The following is a 7,177-nucleotide window of genomic DNA, read 5'->3' as shown; positions in this document are numbered from 1 at the left end:
TGAATCCCAGGCTCACCATTTCCCAGCTGTGTGATCTTGCGGAAGTCGCTTGATGTCTCTGAGCCATCACCTCGTAGTGTACTTTTGAGGATTCGGGAACACACATCCTCAATACATTCTAGTTTCCTTCTCTTCCTTGTCATCTGAGGCCCTTGACCATCTGGCCTCAATGTCTTTTCCCAGCCCCGTCTGTCCCCTTTCCCCTGCAGTCTAGTCATCCCATGTCGTCTTCTTGCTCTGGCACTGGTGGCCTTGTCCCCCAAACTCTCCCAGCCCAGCCTTACTCTCCTAGGTTCCCTGGCTCAAATATGCTTCCTCTTCCCTTCTCCTGGATCCTGAGAGCCCTGGGCTCTCCCATTCGTGTTGTTTTGTCCACACTGCCTCGGGGGACAGAGCTCTTTCTCACGTGCACACAGTTGGCACACCTGCTTCGGCTCCCCCGGCAAGCCTGTTGCTGCTCTGTGGCCAGACTGTGTCTTAACTTCCTTCCATGTTGCTCACAGCACCCGGTCATGGGCTGCATACCCCAGAACAGGAGCCCAGTGGCTCCTCACTGGAGGGACTGGGGCAAGTGTCAAAGCCGTGCGTTGATGGGTCCTTTTAACAAACACTTCCTGAGCGCCTGGCAGGGGCCTGGACCTGGGCTAGATGCTGGGGATGCTGAGAGAGACGCCGCCATGACCGAGATTCCGCCCCGAGCAAGATATGGTCTAGGGGTGTTCACAGGAGTGTAACGAGTAGCGGCTTGTACAGAGTGCTTCCGGGACATGCTGGCGTGTGAGCACAGGGCCAAAGTTTAGAAGGATGAGTAGAGATTTGCCTGACCGAGGTATAGAGGACACTCCCAAGAGGGAGTGATGCATGCAAAAGCAGGGAGCTGGAGGAAAGCCTGGCAGCTTCAGGGAGAGTGGGGTAATCAAGTGTGGTGACAGCATGGCTGGGGGGGAGCCGTGGGGGCGGGAGGGACGGCCTGGGCTGACACAGTGCAAGACAATGTGGAGAAACCAGTAGGTCCAGGCCATGGAGAACCCTATCTGCTCTAACAAGCTATTTGGACTCTACTCTGAAGGAAATGGGGAGCCACTGACAAGTGTCAGTACCGGAGTGCCACCACAGAGGGAAGGAGGAAAGGCCAGATGAGCAGTCATGGTAATAGGTCCAGGAGGGAGCCTTTGTGCAAGCCCACCAGGCAGCCAGCCCCCAGCCAGCCTGAGGAGCAAAGCATGTGGGGCGGAGGCAGTGGCCAGGAGAGTGACCTGTTCTGCCCGCCAGGACGTTGCAAGAGCTGCATGGCGGCTAGCACAGTTGTCCTGGTGCCGTGCTCCCATGCTCCGAGGCTCAAGGTGTGAGAGTAGGAGGTGAAAGTCACCTGCCCACCCACCGTCCAGACAACCTGCTTTTATCCACCCATTGAACACTCCAGGAACAATGTTCGCCTGCAAATTGCTGGGTCTCTCTATGGTGAGTGAGTTCCTGAAATTCATTATCACACATTATCTGTAGAAATAAAGACATGGATATTGCTTTGTTTTGTATAAAAGATAATGAAGGTGACACCCTGCAAAGGAATAAGGAAATGAGAATTTCAGCAGCTCTATGAGTCTCCTTTAAAAAAAAAAAAATCAATTTACTTAAAAAAAAAAACCTACTGTCTACAATGTGGTAACATTGATTAGAATAAAAAGTACACCGAGCATTTGACCCAGCAGTACCACTCCTGGGAATCTATCCCACAAAAGCACTGGTTTGTAAAGGCTTACGGATAAGGGTATTTGTTGCAGTATTGTCTGTAATACGAAAAACTGGGGAAAAACTTTAGATAAGAACTCCCTAAACTGCAACTCCGAGTACCGTGTTCCACACAGTATTAAGTGTATACGTATAAGAAGGATTGTGTGTAAACTTGCTTCAAAATCAGACTGATACTAAGTTAAACAGGTGTGTTTATCATGGGCTTCTCAGAGCTCATAAGATGCTTATTAGGTATTATTTTCTGAAATATTTACTGAGTCAGGAGTTGTCTAGGGACGAAGAGCAATGATTAAGACGAATTCTTATTTTCGGGGAACTTNCGGCGGCTAGCACAGTTGTCCTGATGCCGTGCTCCCATGCTCCGAGGCTCAAGGTGTGAGAGTAGGAGGTGAAAGTCACCTGCCCACCCACTGTCCAGACAACCTGCTTTTATCCACCCATTGAACACTCCAGGAACAATGTTCGCCTGCAAATTGCTGGGTCTCTCTATGGTGAGTGAGTTCCTGAAATTCATTATCACACATTATCTGTAGAAATAAAGACATGGATATTGCTTTGTTTTGTATAAAAGATAATGAAGGTGACACCCTGCAAAGGAATAAGGAAATGAGAATTTCAGCAGCTCTATGAGTCTCCTTTAAAAAAAAAAAAATCAATTTACTTAAAAAAAAAAACCTACTGTCTACAATGTGGTAACATTGATTAGAATAAAAAGTACACCGAGCATTTGACCCAGCAGTACCACTCCTGGGAATCTATCCCACAAAAGCACTGGTTTGTAAAGGCTTACGGATAAGGGTATTTGTTGCAGTATTGTCTGTAATACGAAAAACTGGGGAAAAACTTTAGATAAGAACTCCCTAAACTGCAACTCCGAGTACCGTGTTCCACACAGTATTAAGTGTATACGTATAAGAAGGATTGTGTGTAAACTTGCTTCAAAATCAGACTGATACTAAGTTAAACAGGTGTGTTTATCATGGGCTTCTCAGAGCTCATAAGATGCTTATTAGGTATTATTTTCTGAAATATTTACTGAGTCAGGAGTTGTCTAGGGACGAAGAGCAATAATTAAGACGAATTCTTATTTTCGGGGAACTTGGAGTCACCATTGAATCCATCATTTCCAGAGTGATGAAATTCTCTTATGAGGGGAGGGCAGGGAGTTGGGGGGACAGGTACAGTGAACAAGTCTCATTTCCTGGAAAAGGTGAGGAGAGGCAGAGAACTGAAGAAGAAATAGGAGTCAGCTCAAAGGAGGGATGCAGAGACAGCATGCGTGGGGCGGGGCACGTGGGGAAAGTGCTGGCAGAAGGGGAGACGTGGGTGTGGGACATTGAGCAAAGCGGAGCGCCCCAGTGCACTGTGGGGCATAGGAGCTTTTGCGGGGCGGGGGGCAGCTGCCCTCAGAGGAGTCAGGTCTTCACTCCAAGGCACACAAAGGAAGCTCAGATGTTTGAAAAACACCTTGATTGAGGTATAATTTAAATACCTCAAAATTTACCCATGCAATGTACGTGGTTTGATGAGCTTCAGTAAAATTACAGAGTTGTGCCATCGCCATGGCGATCTAGTTTTGGCACATTCCTATCACCACCCCCTCCCCCACCAAGTTTCCTGTGCCCACCTGCAGTCGTCTCCACTCCCACCTGCAGGCAACCGCTGGTCCGTTCTGTGCCTCTATCTGTAGTTTTGCCTTTTCTAGAAATTTCACATAAATGGAATCATATGATGTGTTGTCTTACTGTCTGGCGTCTTTCTCGCTGAGCATGTTTCCGGGAGTCATCTGTTTTGTTTCAAGCGTCTATCACTGGTTCCTTCTTCGAGTTGCTGAATAATTTCCCACTGCATGGATATATTTGTTTGCATTTACCAGTTGAAGAATGTCTGAATTCTCCCAGTGTTTGGCTATAATGAGTACTGCTGCTATAAATATTCACACCCGAGTGAGTGGACAGACACACGTTCGCATCTCTTTTTGGACAGATTCTTAAGAATGGGATTTTGCTGACTGATTTTAAGCGTTCGTGGAGGTGCAAAGTGCTATCTCATTGTGGGTCTCTCACGACGATTGGTGCCAAGCATCTTTCCGGTGCTCATTTGTCAATCATGAATCTTCTTTGGTAAAGTGTCTTGCTTCTGGGATCCCACGTTTGTTGACTCTCTTGAAGGACTCACAGGGCTCCGGGGCAGCTATCCTTACAGCAGTGGGTCACTCCAGTGAAGCAACGCAGGGCAGGACTAGCCAGGGGAAAAGACACATCCGGGAGGGTCTGGGGGAGTCCAGGCGAAGGCTTCCGACGTCCTCCTCTTGCGGTGGGGGCCACACAAAACACGCTTCTTCCACCAGTGAAATGCAGCCACAGTGTGCAGTGTTTCTGCCCAGGGAAGGCAGTTTGAGACTCTTAGTCCAAGGGTCTTATTGCGGGCTAGTGATGTAGGCACTGTGCCTGCACGCCCAGCTATGCGTTCGGAACTTCCAAGCTCCTAGGAGAGCAGGGGTTTACCAGTCGCACTGTGTGTACCAGCCTAGGCAGGCTGGGATGGCAGGACCCCGTGCCCCAGGTAGGCGACACAGCCTTATCAGTTAGAATCGTAGNTGTAGGCAGCGTTCCAAAAGCCCATGTCTCAGATACCAGCTCAGGAACAGGCCTTTCTCAGCAGCCGCGGCAGGCTTACAGTTAACCTTCTCCTACACAGGTCTAGCTCAATCTTTGGATCACCTTTCAATCGATTCTTCGTCTTTTTATTTTTGAATTGTCGGAGATCTTTACATAGTCTGGACACAAGTCCTTTATTAGATATACATTTTGTACATGTGTTCTCCAAGTCTGTGACTCGTCTTCCACTCTCTTAATGGTGTCCGTGGAAGGAGTTTGGGCAGGGAGGTATTACGATCAGATTTGTGCACAACCACAGAACTGCTCTGGCTCGTGTGCAGAGAACAGATCACAGGGGCCGAGGGCGGGTGGGGAGACTGACTACAGGAGTCTGGCTGAGAGATGACGGTGGTCTGGGCTGGACGGTGTCGGGAGGGATGGAGAGGAGCGGCTGCATGTGAGGAATGCAGGGAAAGTAAGACTGACTGGATTTCACCAGAAGGAAAGCTGGGCTCTCCAAACGGGTCCTCGGGACGCCATATTCTTTTTGTTTTTAATACTGCAACTCCCATTAATTTGTGGGATTTCAGCATTGTGATAATTTGAGAAAGGCGGGGTCCAATGAATGTGAGGGTTCCTTCCGGATTTCACAGGTCTGGTGCCATGAACAAGACTTTCTGGGGCTATTTTAACAATTCTAAAATCTTCTGAGGTGTGTGCCTATGTGCATTATTATAGATCGTTTATTAGTCACACACATGAGTCTATAATGCTGAGCTCTGGTCCAGGAAAATAACTTCGTGACAGAAATCGAACACAGTCTGTGCATGGAGACCCTTGCCCAAAGTGAAGGCAGAAACACTGTTGGCAGAGGGAGGGCAGGACAGGGATGAGGAAATTCATGTTCGTGTATTAACCCAATTACCCAATGTGCCTTGCAAGTCTGGTGCACTATTGGTTTAAAATGGGATTTTGCATCATTCTGTTCCCAGTGATAGACAGTATTGTAAATGAAAAATCCTTTCCTCAGGCTGGGATGCAGAGCCCCTCTCATTTGGCCAGCATCTGCTATCACGGGAAAACCTTTATTTAAGGCTAGAAATTCTATTTACCCAGGAGGCCAAAACACTGTTTTTCTGTTCTTGCAAAATAAACAAAACACCTTGGCGCACTAGATGCAAAGAAGGCCTGAGGGAAGGGAAAGGAATGTGAGACCAGGTACGCGGGGCAGTGTCAATGCAATAAATCAGAAGCACTGTGGTGATACACCTTTTCCCTTCTGATACTAAAAAAAGAAGTCTACATGAATCAATGAGACAAAGAGTCCAGAAATTGAGAGAGATGTGTGTGTGTGTATATATATGCATATATATATATGTACCTAATTTATTATAAAGTAGGTTTTGTTGTTTTATTTTAGAAGGAGACAATGTAAAGCCTCAGCAATGGTGGAACCAACAGGATACAGCCATGAATCGGAGAGATGACGGCATCTGCTCCAAGCCTAGTTGGGCCTGGTGTCCTGAACCTATGGCAAGGGTGGGACAGGGAGAGGCTGGCCTGCCAGGATGCCTGCTGTGCGGTGCACACTGTAATAGTGAACCCCTTCCTTGAGGAGTTGATGATGAATCCGGCTCATCGTGCTGCTCATTTTGCCCTCTTCTGCCTCAGGGCCTTTGCATATGTTGTTCATTCTGCCTGAAAGCCCAGCTGCCTCCATCCATCCCCAAATCTTGTGAATTCATCTTTCAGGTCCATCCTCTCTTCCCTGCTTTCTATATTTTAACATCAGGGTGACTCTGATGTTTTGAGTCTATACTTTATACATTTTGAAGGCCACTTTTCAGAAAAAGAATAAAAACCATGAATGTGAAATTAGATACCCACATGATTAGCCCCCCCCCCTCCCGGTTGTTGGAAAGGGCCCAGGAAAGTGAGGGACTAGGGCTTCAGCTTTATTAACTTCATGGTGCACCTGGGCCTCTGGCTGTAGGGCGCGCTGTGTATTGGCCTTCAGAGCCCTCATCCCAGTCCGTAAGCAGATGTTTGGTCGCGAGAGCATTTGATTCCTCTCCATCTTCCCACCAGACTTAAGCTTCATGAAGGGAGAGATTGTCTATTTTATTCATCGTTATGCTCCTAGTGCCTGGTATGTGACAGATGCACAAAAAATGATTCAAATAAATGAACCTTGAATTCTGAATCACAAAAATTAAAATCACAAGACTTCTAGCTTCCACTCGTGTCTCCACTTGCCAGGCTGTAGATGTCAGTACAGAGGGCGCAGGATATCCTGGAAGTCTCAGCCTGTAAAAACATGGGAGAGAAAGCCACTCTGGGCACGTGGAAGTAAGGGAGACTGAAGTTGGGGGTGCCTCTGAGTCAAGGGCGTGGCTTCTAATTCCCACTGTCCATAGCACTGTGTCCCCCGGAATAAACATGACCTTGTGAGTGGTGGGGACGCCTCTCAAACTAGTCCTGTGTAGGAGGGTGGTATAGTAAAGCTGCTGTCTGTTCATCTGCCCTGCTGAGAAATGCAGGAACCCCTCCTCGCATACACACCCCCACCTCTAGCCATATCCTTAAACCAGTGGGTCTCAACCGGGGTGCTTATTTTGTGCCCCAGGGGGCATTTTTATTGTTACATTTAGAGGTGGTGGTGGGTACTTCTAGCATCTAATGGAGAGAGGTGGGGGACGCTGCTCAGCACCCTAACTGCACAAGGAAGCCCCTCACAGGAACGGGTGATCTGGCCCAGAATGTCAACGTCTCCCAAGTTGAGAAACCCTGCTTCAAACCCACAGGATCCCTCACCACCCCTTTTT

The sequence above is a fragment of the Ailuropoda melanoleuca genome, chromosome 6, assembly GCF_002007445.2.
Source record: "Ailuropoda melanoleuca isolate Jingjing chromosome 6, ASM200744v2, whole genome shotgun sequence".
Taxonomy (NCBI): Eukaryota; Metazoa; Chordata; class Mammalia; order Carnivora; family Ursidae; genus Ailuropoda; species Ailuropoda melanoleuca.
Note: the sequence above shows the minus strand (reverse complement) of the source record.